Genomic DNA, 14,674 nt, shown 5'->3' with positions numbered 1-14,674 from the left:
TTCGTTACGGTTACGGTTTACCGTACGTTACGTACCTACGTAGGTAAGTAAGTACGTACGTTACGAACGTAACCGTAACGAACTAGTACGACGTAGTACGTCGTACACTTTTTGAAGGCCATAGATAGGTCTAAATAAAATGTTTTTAATTGTGTACCAGTTTTGACGTTGAATATTATTTATGATTTTAACTTCATACACAAGTGCCAAAATACAATAATTGTCAGGTATTGTATGCATAATGTAATGCCGTAGTAATGCCTATTTCTGCATTACTTCAGGAAAAGTTGCCATTATAACCCAGTTAAAACAAAATCATTCAAGTTTTAGAGAGGTAGCTGGCAGCTTCAATAAAAAACAAACAAAAATAAACACATACTGACATCGTATTTCGTACGAACTTTTTTTCTGATTAATGTGTTATCTTCCATTACGTCCCCCGATAGGACAGAGATAAATCTAAGGACTTACATTGCTAAAATCCGGGGTTCGATTCCCCGTAGTGGACATAGCAGAGAGCCCAACGTGGCTTTGCTCTAAAACAAACAAACAAGCTTCCATTACAAATCATATCATGGTACAAACGTTTCAGGCGTCGTCTTTATCTAAACTTTTCTATAAATGAATGAGCTAGGTATATTCCTGAAGGAATTAACGCTTCGGAAATTATATTTTCTTATTCAAAGTCGGGATGGCCTAGTGATTAGCTTATCGGGATCCACATTTTTGAAGGTCCGAGATTCAAGCCGCGATGCTGTTCCAAACGCTTCATACCTTCAGCTATGAGCGCGTTATAGAAGTGACAGTTAACCCTGTTATTCAGTTCAAGAAGCCGGACAAAGCGCTTGTGGCGGAGGGTGCCGCTAACTGGCTGCTCTCCCTATGGCCGTTTAGCTTATGTGCGCATAAAGTGCTGTTCATGTTATAAAAAAAAATCTGCCATTACCAGTACTTTTCCTGTTAATAGTTATTTCATAGCTTCTGTTACGTAGTAGACTCTGGATCTAAAGAATTGCATGTGACTCAATGGTGCCTCGTGATCTAATGATTAGTGTTTTGGACTCTTAGTTGAAAGGTTGTGGATTCGAGGCTTGCTAAAGACATATTATTGTGTCTTTCGCAAGACACTTTACCTTAATTGCTTCAGTCCATTAGGCTGTATATTGGGTACCAGCGGGTAGCTGGGGGTTAACTTATGATTCCAAAAAGTATCGGTAACAGCGAGGGTACCCAACTTATGGAACAATGCATTGTAATCTTTCTAAGAAGAAATGTAAGAAAAGTATACTTAATTAGTTACACTGACTGCTAGGTTAATTTTTAGTTTCCTTCTAAGTACATGACTTGGTTTGATAAGAACTTAATATTAATTGCGACGGGCTGGCATCACATCCAGCTTATGTCTCAAGAAACCCGACTTTATGTGCCTTTCGAAGGAGAAACAAGGATTAACTTATTTAATTACATAATTAAATGTGCCACCCCAAAATAAACAGTCTTCAAATTCCTTTAACGAACTAAAGTATTCCATTTTTAGAAAGTTCATGGATTTTTGACATCATAATTATTTAGCTTTAACGCTGCACAATACGTTACTCCGTTTTTATCATTAACTTATATGATTGGCATCTCAATCTCACTTTTTTAACAATTCTGCGAAAGCACTTTATAAGGAAACCGTGTTAATAAAATTATTTTATATATAAACGTTTTATAGGTATTACCATAATGCGCGGCCGTAACTGAAAGTGCGGAACGTATTCAGAGGTATATTGTGGACTAGAATCTTGGACCTTCTAATCCGCAGCCCGGCACTCTAACCATTAGGCTACGCCCAGGCCTATTTCATTTTAGGGTAAGCTTTATATCAAATTGAATATCTTAAAATCATCCGAAAAATCTGTTTTGTGGGAGAAAATTTTAGAAGTTGCGTAGATTTCCTTGGATCATCTGTTAGAAATGTAGAAAATGATATACTTTGTCTTTTAATACACCTAAAATGTTACGTATTGTCTCATGAAAGAGTTAAAATATTTAACGCTTGGTAAAATTTCAGTTTCAAAGATAGCTCTAAGCTAATTTTAGCCTCAATTTATTTTTTTATCTATAAAGTAGAAGGTGATGTTAAGTCGAAATTTAGCATTATTCATAACACAATGCAAATATTTCCAATTTATACATAGTCTGACATGACAATCTTCACACAATTACGGTTATTGTACAAGTGATCTCCCCGGGTGCATTGTTGACACGTGTTCTCTGTTCTTCTTCTTTCTTTTTTCTTCATATTTCGCTTGTTCATAGTGATGGAAGTCCGCATTTCTCCGAATTTTACAACTGTAGGCTGAGCGTGTGTTTACCCGGCTGATTCTGATGACCAAAACAAAACACCAGAAAAGTAATCAGATTGTCTGATTCTGATGACCAAAGCAAAACACTAGGAAAGTAATCAGCTTATCTGATTCTGATTACCAAAAAAAACACTAGAAAAGTAATCAGCTTCTCTGATCCTGATGACCAAAACAAAAACACTAGAAAAGTAATTAGCTTGTTAGGCAGTTGTTGTTTAACTGTCTGCACAGGCGTCGCCAGGATTTTCGTAGAAGGGTTCGTTTTTCTTATGGTTTGTTTGTTTGAAGTTAAGCACAAAGCTACACAATGGGCTATCTGTGCTCTGGCCACCACGGGTATCGAAACCCGGTTTCTAGCGTTGTAAGTCCACAGACATACCGCTGTGCCGCTGGGGGGATCATTCCTGTACATACATACACGCGTAAAACTGCGTGTGTTACGACGAGAACACGATGATAAACTAATTATTTCGAAATACATTTTCATGCAAGTTTTAAAAATAAATTGAATACTATCTATTCATTATCAATATAAGTTTGAGTGTACGTTTCAAACATAAGTATATATAACCCCTCTTTAGCAGTTGTTTTGTAATGTAATAAAAGGTAGAGATACTGCCAATTTATTTCGAATTCTTCATTTTAAGTACCGTATCTTGCTGTATCGAACTGGTTAGGAGTATGTAAGTGTGAACAAACAGCCACAGCTGTCGACGGGGCATAAGATCCCGAGGACTACCTGTCGCTCCTGTCCGCCCGCTTTCGCTTGCTACCGCAAAAAATTCCTCAGTGACTTGCATTTTGGATCAGTGGACCGCCTGGAGGACCCTCACAAACCACCAGTTGTACCTCACTTTGAGAACCACTGTTCTAAGCGTATCTAATTGCCTCAGCTTTAAATAAAATATGAAGTATCTATCATGGCCAGATCGCAATTTAACAGTATGGCATTTGCCTGGTTAATACAGAATAGAACGATATGGCACTTGTTCGTTCAAACTGCCCTAAGAAACTGGACCGCTGTCTGTTCATTATATTTGAATACGTTATTGTTGTACTAAGGATATTGGTTTCGCTGTTAAACCTACAAATAGGTTTGGCGATAGACCAAAATAAACCCCCGAACTTCCTCTGGCGACGTCCTTGATCTTAAACAAAATAACCAATACGTTCATCTAACACAAGCACAAAAGACAAAAATGTACACAGTTCATAATTCCAATATAATAACAAATTATAAATATTATAAAGACAACTAGGGATCGATATATACGTAATCTAGTTAGCTATAGTAATATAGAAAGTTTTAATGCCACAAAAAGTATTGAAACAATAAAGTCAAAGTTGCATAAAATTTAAACAAGGGGGAATCCCAAATAGCCGCGGCACTTGAAATTCTTTTAGGTAGTATTAGAGTAAATTAATCCATGATATCTTATTTTCCTATTTATTAGCTATATTTTCTGCACCAACAATACCAAGCGTGGGGCGCGGTATACCCGATTCGACGTTATTACTCATCAGGATCTCTACCAGCCTACACTCAAATTGAACTTCTTTTAGGCAGGATTAAAGTAAACTAATCTATGAGCCCTTAGGCGTGGTTAAATAATCAATCGAAAGTGTTTGACCTCGTGAGTCCAAAACTGTAATTAGATCTCAAATCAGTCAAGAGATCATGGAGCTATGAGCTAAAAGTTTGAACTTGAAAAGAAAACAAACGAACAAACAAAAATCTCAGTGTTACGTGTTGAGAATTTAAAATAGTCCGAAGCCGAAATTTTAGTTAATTTACACTATTTTCCAACAAGATTGACACACACGGTCTACGTTTTTCACACAAATACGCTTTAATATATATATATATACATGTATATATAACGGTACAATTTACAACAACAATTATTAAGAATAGTTACCACAAGCAAAGTTTTATAAACGACAATTTCACTAACTTACAAACAACATAGAAGCTTCTTTCTAGTTCAGAGTCTCCTTGATATCCAGGGAGTTAACTTGAAGTCGATGTACGTACAATTGCCGAGAAGCTAGCTAGCTTTGTCAGACACTGAATTGTTGGACCGTCGAAGTAAGATAATATTTTCTTAAAACCACTAATGTCCGATAAGAATTCAGGAATATTTTCGGAAAGATACTAACGTCCGATGAGAATTCACTGAAGTACGAAATTTATAACTGTTCCTGGTCAAATGTCGTATATTTTCCGGTTGATAAGGGTTAGCAAAATAACGGTTTATAGCCTATACGGATATAACAGGTTCCTAGCAGACTTATAAGCTCTCTCTTTTTTGGCGCGTCGCCTTGTCTGTTTTATAGGTGCGAGAAATGTTTTTCTCGAAAGTTCGGACAACAATACTGAACTATATTTAAGCGGTTACGGAAGTGAATATATTGTCGATTCTTGCGTTCACGAATATTCTACAACCTTGGAGAATTGGCGGGAGTTTCGCCATACGTAACTAACACTGTATGCTAGGCACGTTTTTACATATAAACTCAATCCCAACAAACGTTGTCATTAAAATGAATATATAACAAATTCGTTACACGCAATACATATCTGATACTATAAGTTACGCATATTTTTAAATACATATTTAAGCTAAACAACGTTCATATTAAAAATAAAATACATAAAAATAAATTCGTTACACTCAGAGCTATTCCATGAGCCGTTATGCCGCAGCTAAACACTTATCCATACATTGGCAAATCACAGTAATTATGTGAGTCTGTAGCATTAAAACTTTATACATTACTATAGGTTATGTATATATGGAATATCGATCCCTACTTGTCTTTATAAAATTTAAAAAAACTCATCATACTTGTTTGTTTGCTTTTTATTAGCTATATTTTGGTGCGCCAGCAATACCAGGCGTGAGTATACCTGATTCGATTTTATTGCTTATCAGGCAGGATCACTACCAACCTACCCTCAAATCTAATTATATGCCAAAAGTAGCGCATCGTCCGTTGTACACACACACACACATATATATATATATGTATACTAGTATCCTTTTCGGTAAAAGAATTCTGTGAAAGAATTAGAGCGATACGTTTTGTCATTATTTTCTGTACACTTGTCTGGAAATGTCACTTACTTACTTAATTACTTGGATGAAAATTCGGTAAAATAGTGAAATTTTGATTCACTCCATAAACACGTGTATAGCGATTTAGGTGGTTTAATAAGTACAATAAGCTTTAGTTTTTGTATAGCTAATATTGTGAAGTAGTCATTGTTAATAATCAGACAATTTAAAGGTGGTTTTAAACAGGCTATTTTTACGACTGCCATTTTATTTCATCACGTTCGTACTATTAGTATTAAGTACTACGGTACTTAATGATAACCCGTGTTCACGCACTCAGGAATACACACATTCCTCTGCAAAGCTTACATTACTTACGCATATACGAATAAAGGCTGTACATTTAAACAATACCCCCCATCAACAGAACAGCTAATCATAAAAATAATTACTGTGTTTGTTAATTTATTAGAAATTTAGGCATTCGTTGCTTGAAGTTTATTATTACAAAGCAGCAAGGTCAGAGAACTTTCAGTTAACGACAAAAACATGTTTTATATAAATTGTTCCATATTAGAGACGTGACCACAGTCCCATCGATGCATATTTGAATGAATAATAAATCAAACATAGAAACTAATCTACATTTGAAGTATGGGATGACGCTGACCCTGCACGTGAAGAGAGGGGTCGGCGCTCTTTCGCGACTCCGCAGGACTACAGAACTACATTTAAACAAATTTCAATAACTATATTCTTAACGTAACCTTTCAGGAATTTGAGACATTTTGTGTGCAGCTGGAAAGCAGTTTGGCAATATTCAATGAACTCTTCAAATTCACTGCTACTTTGGACACAAAATGGAGTTGACACTCGCCCATCGTCACAGACTTCAATTTGTTCGCGTGTTTATCTAAGCCCGTGGAAATGAGCTGGCATTATTTCATGATAATATTAGTAGGTTTCATATGCTTTTGTGCAAGACGCGTTTATTAAACCGTACGTTCAAATATAAATCAACACAAAAAGCATATTTTGCTTCACACGTTAAATATTTTTGTAATTCATATTTAAAGAACTGGCATCATTAACTAAGTATATAAGTTTATCCTAAAAAAAAACAAACTACAAAGTCAATGTATTTTGTGGTAATCTCCAGTGGACGAAAGTATTCCAATCTCGTAAAAATATCAAATAAGTAAAAAGGAAAGAACAAATTTTGTGGTGCATATTGAATAATGTGTGAACCCCTTTTCTAGCGTCATTACTGTAACGAAAGAAGTGTGAAAGCTAGCCATTACCAATACCGTTTATATTACTGGTAATATATTTTGTAAGTTTTCAGGGTCTGAGCATAAAAGACGAGAGAGGGAAATTTTTGCCGGGAGCCATCACCGAGACGGTGTCAGCATGTGGTATCGCTCTTCATTTGATGTCTTGCTTGAGAAAATGAAGTGTTGTTGTGGCGTGTCAGTGAAACTTGTCTAGAGCATGCGCAAGAGAGGTTCGGTGACGGCAAGCAGGCTGGAATGATGCGAGAGATCGATCTTTGTTTAATACGTGATCAACATACATCAGAAGAATCTCATATTTCAGTCGGCAAAATTATGTCGATTCCTCATTAGGAAGAAGTAATGTTCGTTCATCGACTAGTGACACCAGACTCGTTTTTTTTTCTTAGTTAAAGCAGATAGAAAACATTTTAAATTGACTCTGATTGGTTTCAAACGAGGCCTCAGTGTTAGTAGCACAGATGCGACTTCAGCGCGGTGCCTCAGTAATTTAATCTATCGTTGTGCCGTAGCATCATCATTCTCCCGCTCTGTGTACTGCTCGTTTCGAGGTGTTCTTCTCCCGTCGTATAGATAAGCAGCGAGGAAAACATGGTAAGTAATAAAAGTGTTATAAAATCTACGAGTTCGTGCACCTAGAGTGAGTGAGTGACGTTTCGTACAGTCATGTTGAAGGAGCGATAGTATTGTAAGAAACACTTTAAGAGATGATCTTATTAAATTAGTTTTTAAGAACAAAATATGTATAGATGTTTCAACTAAATCACTTTGCACAGTAAGATAAACCTAATAAAGGTTTTCTTAAATAACATAACTGAAATTACTGAGTTGTTTGATTCTACCTAACGCTTCGTCAATTTTCTCGAAGTCTAGATTATTATGAAAAAATATCTTTCTTTTATTTCCATGTGTCCAGATGAGTTGTAAACGTTATGACAGGTAGGTATGTGCCACTGATACTTTGACTGAAGCTAATAGAGTTCAACTACAGCAACAGATCAAATATATTTAAGGATTGTTTCTAAAGACCAGCACCAGGGGTCTTGTTTATTTTAGAGCAAAGCCATATTGGGCTATCTGCTGCATCCATCACAGGGAATCGAACCTCGAATTTTAACGATATAAGTCCGTAGACTTACCGCTAACCCACCAGGGGACACCAGGGTTCTGTGTTCGCGTTTTTGTTTATAATTTTCAAGGAAGTTTTCGATATTTGATTTTACAAAGAAATTTGGAACAAAAATCGGTTTTTGGTTTGGCTGTTGCTTCACTTAGATCTACGCAATGGGTCAACTATGCTATGCCCACCCGAATACTATAATCGTAAGCCTGCAGACTTGCCGCTGAGCCATTGGGAAGGGGGACATCGATGTTTGCGGGTGAGATTTGCGGTGATGTTCAGGAAAACTCGATATTAATTTTTGTCAACAATATGATAATATTTACCTACAACAGTAAGTTTTTCAATATAAAAACAACTAAAACAAACGGCATACCCGAAAACTTAACATTTCACGTTTATATTAAATAACCAAAGAGTCGTCCCATTTATAGGGCTTGAGCGTTATTTTACTCAAAATTTTCAAACAATAACCTTATGGTTGTCGTGTCAGGAGGTCCAAGGTTAAATAAAGCCAAATTCGGGTTAAAATCAAAAACAAAGAATCCTAACTATTGCACATATGTCATTACAATAAATAAAAAAAATATGCGTTTCTCATAACCAGAAGATGGTCTAAAACTTTACTGCATACGGAATTGCGTGATCATTCACAGATTTTCGATAACAGAACTTAATAAGTTTTAAAGAGTATAAATTACTGTTTGTGTCCACATTACTATAATCGTTATAGGTAACTGACGCAAGTTAAGGTTTTAATAAGAAACATCAGTCATAGACAATCTTTAGTTTAAATATCTAATATGTACGACTAATGATGAAATGTTTCATTTCGTCACACCAATTTGTAAATAAGAAACTTAAAGTAAAATAATTCTTTTTTACTTAATTACAAATTTCTTCTTAGAAATTCACGTAATAAAACGCTGGCAGTTAAAAAATAAACATCTTTTACAAATCCTTATTTATGTGGCTATACTATTGTGGAAGTGAAATGCTTGTGTTCGTTTGTTTGTTGAATTTCGCGCAAAGCTTGTCGAGAGCTATCTGTGCAGGTCGTCCCTAGTGTAGAAGTGATAGATTAGATGGAATGCACCGCCCACCGCCAAGTCTTGGGATACTCTTTACCAACAAAAAATGGGATTGATCCTCACATTATAACGCCCTAAGGCTAAAAGGTCGAGCATGTTCGGTTACCGGATTCGAACCCCCCTCATCCTCATGTTGGGAGCCAACAGGCCATCTAGATCAGGTGGTGCAAGGAACTATCAACTTTATTTTCTGAATAAATGCAGGAAGTAGAGGTCACTGTATATGAGGAAATGTCATGCAGATGAGCCAAATATCAAAGTTCAAACAACATAGGGGCACATTGTAGTGACCTTCTAGATGTAATTTTCACATGAAGAAGTGAAAATCAGATTTAGAAGGTTTATTATTTGATAAAACATATTTAAAACTAACTTTTATCTATACCTGAAGGGGGATGCCTCTAAGTCAGTAGGTTGCCGTGGGCCTCATCAGGTCATCATAAGCCTGATTTGTGGCTCGCACTATGATCAGGTATTGCAAAATTAAGCAAAAGGGTATTTGTAGAAGGCCAACAAACTCAGGCCTGGTCCTTGGTTTTATGGCTGTCATCTGAAGTGGCTCAGTGTAGAAAGTAACTGAGGACTTGTGCTCTGGGTTGTTTGGTCCATCTGCAGATTTCGTGGTTTCCTGTAAGAAAGATGGAAAGTGTGATTATAACTTTAAGGATTAGTGAATTAAAAAAATATAAAAAAGAAAATGAATTCAATAAAACGTGCCTTGGTCTTTTTGCAAGCTGGATTCCATCCACGAAACCACAAAGTTAGCCCTTAACTGTCCTCGTAAGCGAGGAATAATAAGAAAATCACCTAATTTTACAAAAAAAAAATGTCAAGAACAGATGAGTAACAAAAACAAACTAAAAACTCATGTTTACATTGTCATCATCAATGGGATGACAGTAATTATTATACATACTTAACTAAAATTAACTAAAATGAGCTGGTTTCTAAAGCGACACCATACATGTTCTATGTATGTTATTAACATAATTCGTACTATTAATTTCAATAGACAAGTACAAATTAAGCAAGTTCGGTTATAAAATGTAAATGTATCCTTCACGCATTTCACTGAAAAACGACCTAACATTTCAAATAAATAAAAGACCAGACAAATGCTGTGGACCTAATATTTTCTCCACATCACTTTACAGTATTTTAGAAATTACCATTTATACTTTACTGTACAGAAACAAATAAATAGCTTACAGAATGAACACGAAGATAACGTTTTGTGTTCTTCATCTAAGATGCACAGTTTTTACGATAATAATTTACTATATTAATGTGCTTCTCACGTTTCCTTTTTATGCACTAAAAGTAATTACTATAATTGAAGTGTGCACGAGGCAGTTAAACCTATGCACTAACTACTCACCGCACGTATTAAATCTAGCAGATAAAGGCTTCTAATTTACCCCTTTGCTGCAATTATCGCTTAGTTTCTCCAGGGCCTTTTAGACTTAAATGGGTTTTGTTACCTAATAAGTGCCTGTTTCAGCCCTTAATGTTAGAACGGAGCGAGAAATGTGATAATTATGTGATTTAGACGAATGGGATGGTTTCACCGACGTTACAGGATGGTTGGACAGTAGCACCGTGGGAGATTTATCGAAATCATTTCACGTTGAATGTCCTAACGTTATTAGGTCCACACTGATGTTTTACAAATGATTGATAAACATAATTTATTTATAATAGAAAAAAAAATATAACTACTCAACCTATGCTGCTCAGATTAGTCAGAAGAAAAAATACTAATTTGAAAACTTAAAAAGACAATCCGCATTGGTTACTATTGTGACATGTTTCGTTTGCCCCGTAATTTTAGTTTGTTACAATAATGTTGAAATATAAATGTTCTTACATATAAATGTTTAGTTTTCTAAATTTCTATTTGGGTGTTGAAAACGTATGTATTTGTTACATACCTGTAATTATTTCGTTCTCTGAGGCATTTACGCTTCTAGGTTGTTTGAAGTTTGACATATGATTCAGCTGCATGAAATTTTCACAAATACAGTGACCTCCACTTCCTGTATTTTTTTCAGAAAATAACGATGATTATTATCGTAAAAATCAGAGCTGTAGGGCTTTATTACTGGGGCAATCAAAGGGTGTGCTATCTTAAACACACGTGGGCAATCATGCGAGTGATGGTAATCTTTGGTGTTCATTCCTTGTATGGTTGTTACATGCAAAGAGAAATAGAACATTCGGGTTGCTCTACTGTATCCTTTGATTCTGATTGGTTCTGAATTAAACCTACAGCTTTGCTGGCTGGTTCGGTGTTATACGGGTTATACGCAATTTTTGTTTATTGTTAGTATAACTTTGTTTTTAAGGCCAATAATTGAGTGGCAAAATACTTAATAGATTTGTAAATCACTGTCCAATTCTGAAATCTTAGAAAGCTCAATAATTTTTTACTAAGAAATACAGAAAATATTTCAAAAGTTATCATAACAAAAATAGAATTCCATGAGGATAAAAGTAATATTATAACATAAATATCTCGAAATCAAGACATTTAATAAGCCGAGCAACTAAGGCAATGAAATCTCCCTATACGGAGTTCTTGTAAACAACTTATGCTAACATCTTCTTGTAAGTTACGTAAATAAAATTTATAAGACTTACAAGTCACTTGTTTAATCTAGTTCACACCATAACAGTCGTTGTTCATGAAAATTTACGACCTAGACCACTATTATGTCTGCTGTATCCCAGACGGCCTGCTGATCCATGTTACTGCACGAGAGGCTTCGTCTGCACAAGATATGGCAGATGTAATGTGGTTGACGTTCTTCATTCATGCAACCTTATCTTTCATTCATGGAAACTTAGAATTACTCCTAGGGAAGGATCCAGTGCTTATATATCCCTACTTTAGAATACGTTAATTTTAGTTCAAGTTTCAGAAATCGAGACAGCCAGTTAATTTATTTGGAGTTAAAAGAAACCAAGTTATTGTGCTGTGGTATTCTAACTTTCATATAATTCGACATGGAACTCACTATTTGTAGGCCAAGCGAGACTCTACTGTCATAATGCAAGGTTTTAACAACTCAAACTATCTAAGTATCAAATGTGAAATGGATGTTATACGACTATAATGCGGGATGAATTTAATTTAATTTGTTATGGGAAGATCTACTTTTAAGCATTGAGCACAAGTAATAGCTCCCGTTATTATATTCAAAACTCAATACAAAATCTTTGCTGTCGGTAAACTCGTTCAAGTATAAGGTTACACGTGTGTAAAAATGTTCATTTAAGTTTCAGCAAAGAAGAAAACATCATACTACAACATCGTGTCATAAGAAACACCTAAAACTTATAGGTGCAGAGTTGAGCATTTATTATATATTTCTTGGAAAGCATTGTTAATAAAAAATATTGACATTAAAACATGGCGTCAGATAAAAAAATTCGATGATTCACCAAACAAGAAAACTCGGAAACACTTTAAGAAAGACTTTCTTTCTGCAAGTATGAATTAGGAATGACTAGTGAGTGGGCGACTGAAAGATTGTTTATGGCAGGAAGCTCATGAAACGTGAAAGAATATTTGGAACATTTGAAAATAAAGGTAAAAACACGTACATTTCAAACTCAGTTTCTTAAATAAACGTCTCAATAATTATTACTAATGCTAGAAGGGGAAGAAGCATTTTCAGCTTGAGTGGTAAAAAGAGTTAGTGAGATGTACAAAAGCAGGTAGATACGAACGTCCGTTCACTTTCCCATTCGAAAAGGAATTTTGAAAGTGAAAGAAACTCAAATCTTATTTAGGTTTTAAAAGCCAGAACGGATAACAATTTGTTAAATTACAGTTAATAAAGCTTTTCTCCCAGTACTATAAAGTTAGATTTATGGTGATTCGTTAAATATGTTTCCTGCTCTTGACAGTTTTCTTGTCAGCTAAACCTTTTTGCAAAGAAACTAATGCTTATGCTGGTTGCCAACTCATCTGGCAACCTTCCCATTTCTTCGAACTTCTGAAAATATACCCAGAAGTGTTTGTGTTGCTTAGTTTTTTTATTCATCTTTATAATCGTTTACCATTATGGAGTATTACATGCGAATATAAAGTAGGGAGAGAAATATTTAGTTAAAATAATTCGATACAAAGCAAGAATTAGGTCCCAAACACAGTTGAATAGACTAAACTAAATTCATTAATTGTTATGTACATGTACATTGATTCTTTTTGGCAAAGTGAATATTTACAAAATCGGAAATGTACTTGTTAGAAACGTAGGTATAGAAAAGAGCACTTTGATTTTTTTATTAAATATACTTGTATTTTGTTTCAATATTTCGTTTATTTTTTTCATAATCTTAAGGGCGCCAAAATATTACCCAGCACTTCCTTCTCCTCGCCCATAAGTACACAAAATACTTTACAAACGAAAAGATCGTTGACGGGATTCTAGGATCTTGTGCCTTCAACTGACATATCGTTGTTTTATTGAATTATAAAAAGTCATATTTCATCCATTTGTGGTAGCTCAGGCTCAGCAAGTTTTGCATTTTGGTGAAGCGTTCTGAACTCATGCTTCCATCGATCTTGGTGTTATACTATTTTATACTTTTTTAGTAATCTGTGTATTAATATTATTTAACCTCTGTCCCTTGGCATGATCAGACTTTAATTAAATACTCGGTAACCTTTGACACAACTCCAGCAAGCACATAATTAATTCTTAGTAAGATCTGCACAGACTATAGAGCTCCTGAATGTTTTCCTGAGTTCGTTGAAAGTTTTAACATGGTTTTAAATCTATTATTTGTCTGATGCCAGTAGCAACGTAACTGTTATAATTTCTTATCTATATATATCAGAACTAAAATATATTTTATAAATAATCAAGTCAGCCATGTATAAGAAACTGATTGCAATGCACTGAAGCATCTGTTGGTTATCCTCACTATTACAACTTACAACACTAGAAACCGGGTTTCGATACCATTGGTGGGCAGAGCACAGATAGCCCATTGTGTAGCTTTGTGTTTAAACTATAAACAAACAAACAATCTTAGTATCACTCTCCAGTGGTTCAGCGTTAAGTCTTAGGGCTTATTACCCTAAAAATCGGGTTTCGATACCAGTGGTGGATACAACACATATAGCCCATTGAGTAGTTTTACGCTTAGTAACAAACACAGAAACCTCTTAGTATCGTTAAGTCGTAAAATACGTCTCATCCGCTCGGCCACATGTTCCCAACCCAGGTTCTCAGATACTTCCTGCTCATGACAGCATATCGAGATCAGTTGTCGGTGATGTCAAACTGTTTCTTACGCTTTGTCAAGTGCACACAAGAGCAATTAGTCAGTAAACTACAAGACCCAACCCTCTTTACTATCATTAATTTTGTAGCGTCACATCACTAAGCCTAATCTTAAACAAACCATGCGGATGGAGATAACCCGAGTCCGAATCATATACGATACTTTGCCAAGCAAAGCAAGAAGTTCCTCCCTGTACTGAGTTTTTTGGATGATAGGATGGTTAATAAGGCTAATTTTACTGTGTCTTTCATATCTCCCTTCCGCAAGTATAAGTTGCTGTGATAACATATACATTTTCAGTCACAATAATGACCTATTCATAGAGCATTTTTATCCTTGGGATAATAGGAAACTATCTTGTTCTTTAAAATTGACTAGATAAACTTATATGTACACACACATATATATATATATATAAACTTGAATTGTTTGTTTGTTTGGTTGAAGGTAAGCACAAAGCTAC

General features: G+C 35.2%; 1 protein-coding gene across 2 annotated transcripts in view; it reads left to right on the top strand.

The window, feature by feature from the left end:
- The first annotated feature begins 6,935 nt into the window (after positions 1-6,935).
- The window catches only part of LOC111088700 (extracellular serine/threonine protein kinase four-jointed-like), a 50,871-nt gene continuing 43,132 nt past the window's right edge, over positions 6,936-14,674 (top strand). For both annotated transcript variants that reach the window (XM_022399512.1, XM_022399516.1), the window contains exon 1: positions 6,936-7,296. The gene's annotated coding sequence lies outside the window, so the exon portion shown is untranslated. The remainder of the gene's footprint in view (positions 7,297-14,674) is intronic.

The sequence above is a fragment of the Limulus polyphemus genome, unplaced genomic scaffold (assembly GCF_000517525.1).
Source record: "Limulus polyphemus unplaced genomic scaffold, Limulus_polyphemus-2.1.2 Scaffold102, whole genome shotgun sequence".
In the NCBI taxonomy this organism is placed as follows: Eukaryota; Metazoa; Arthropoda; class Merostomata; order Xiphosura; family Limulidae; genus Limulus; species Limulus polyphemus.
Note: the sequence above shows the minus strand (reverse complement) of the source record. Positions and strands in the feature narration are given on the sequence as shown.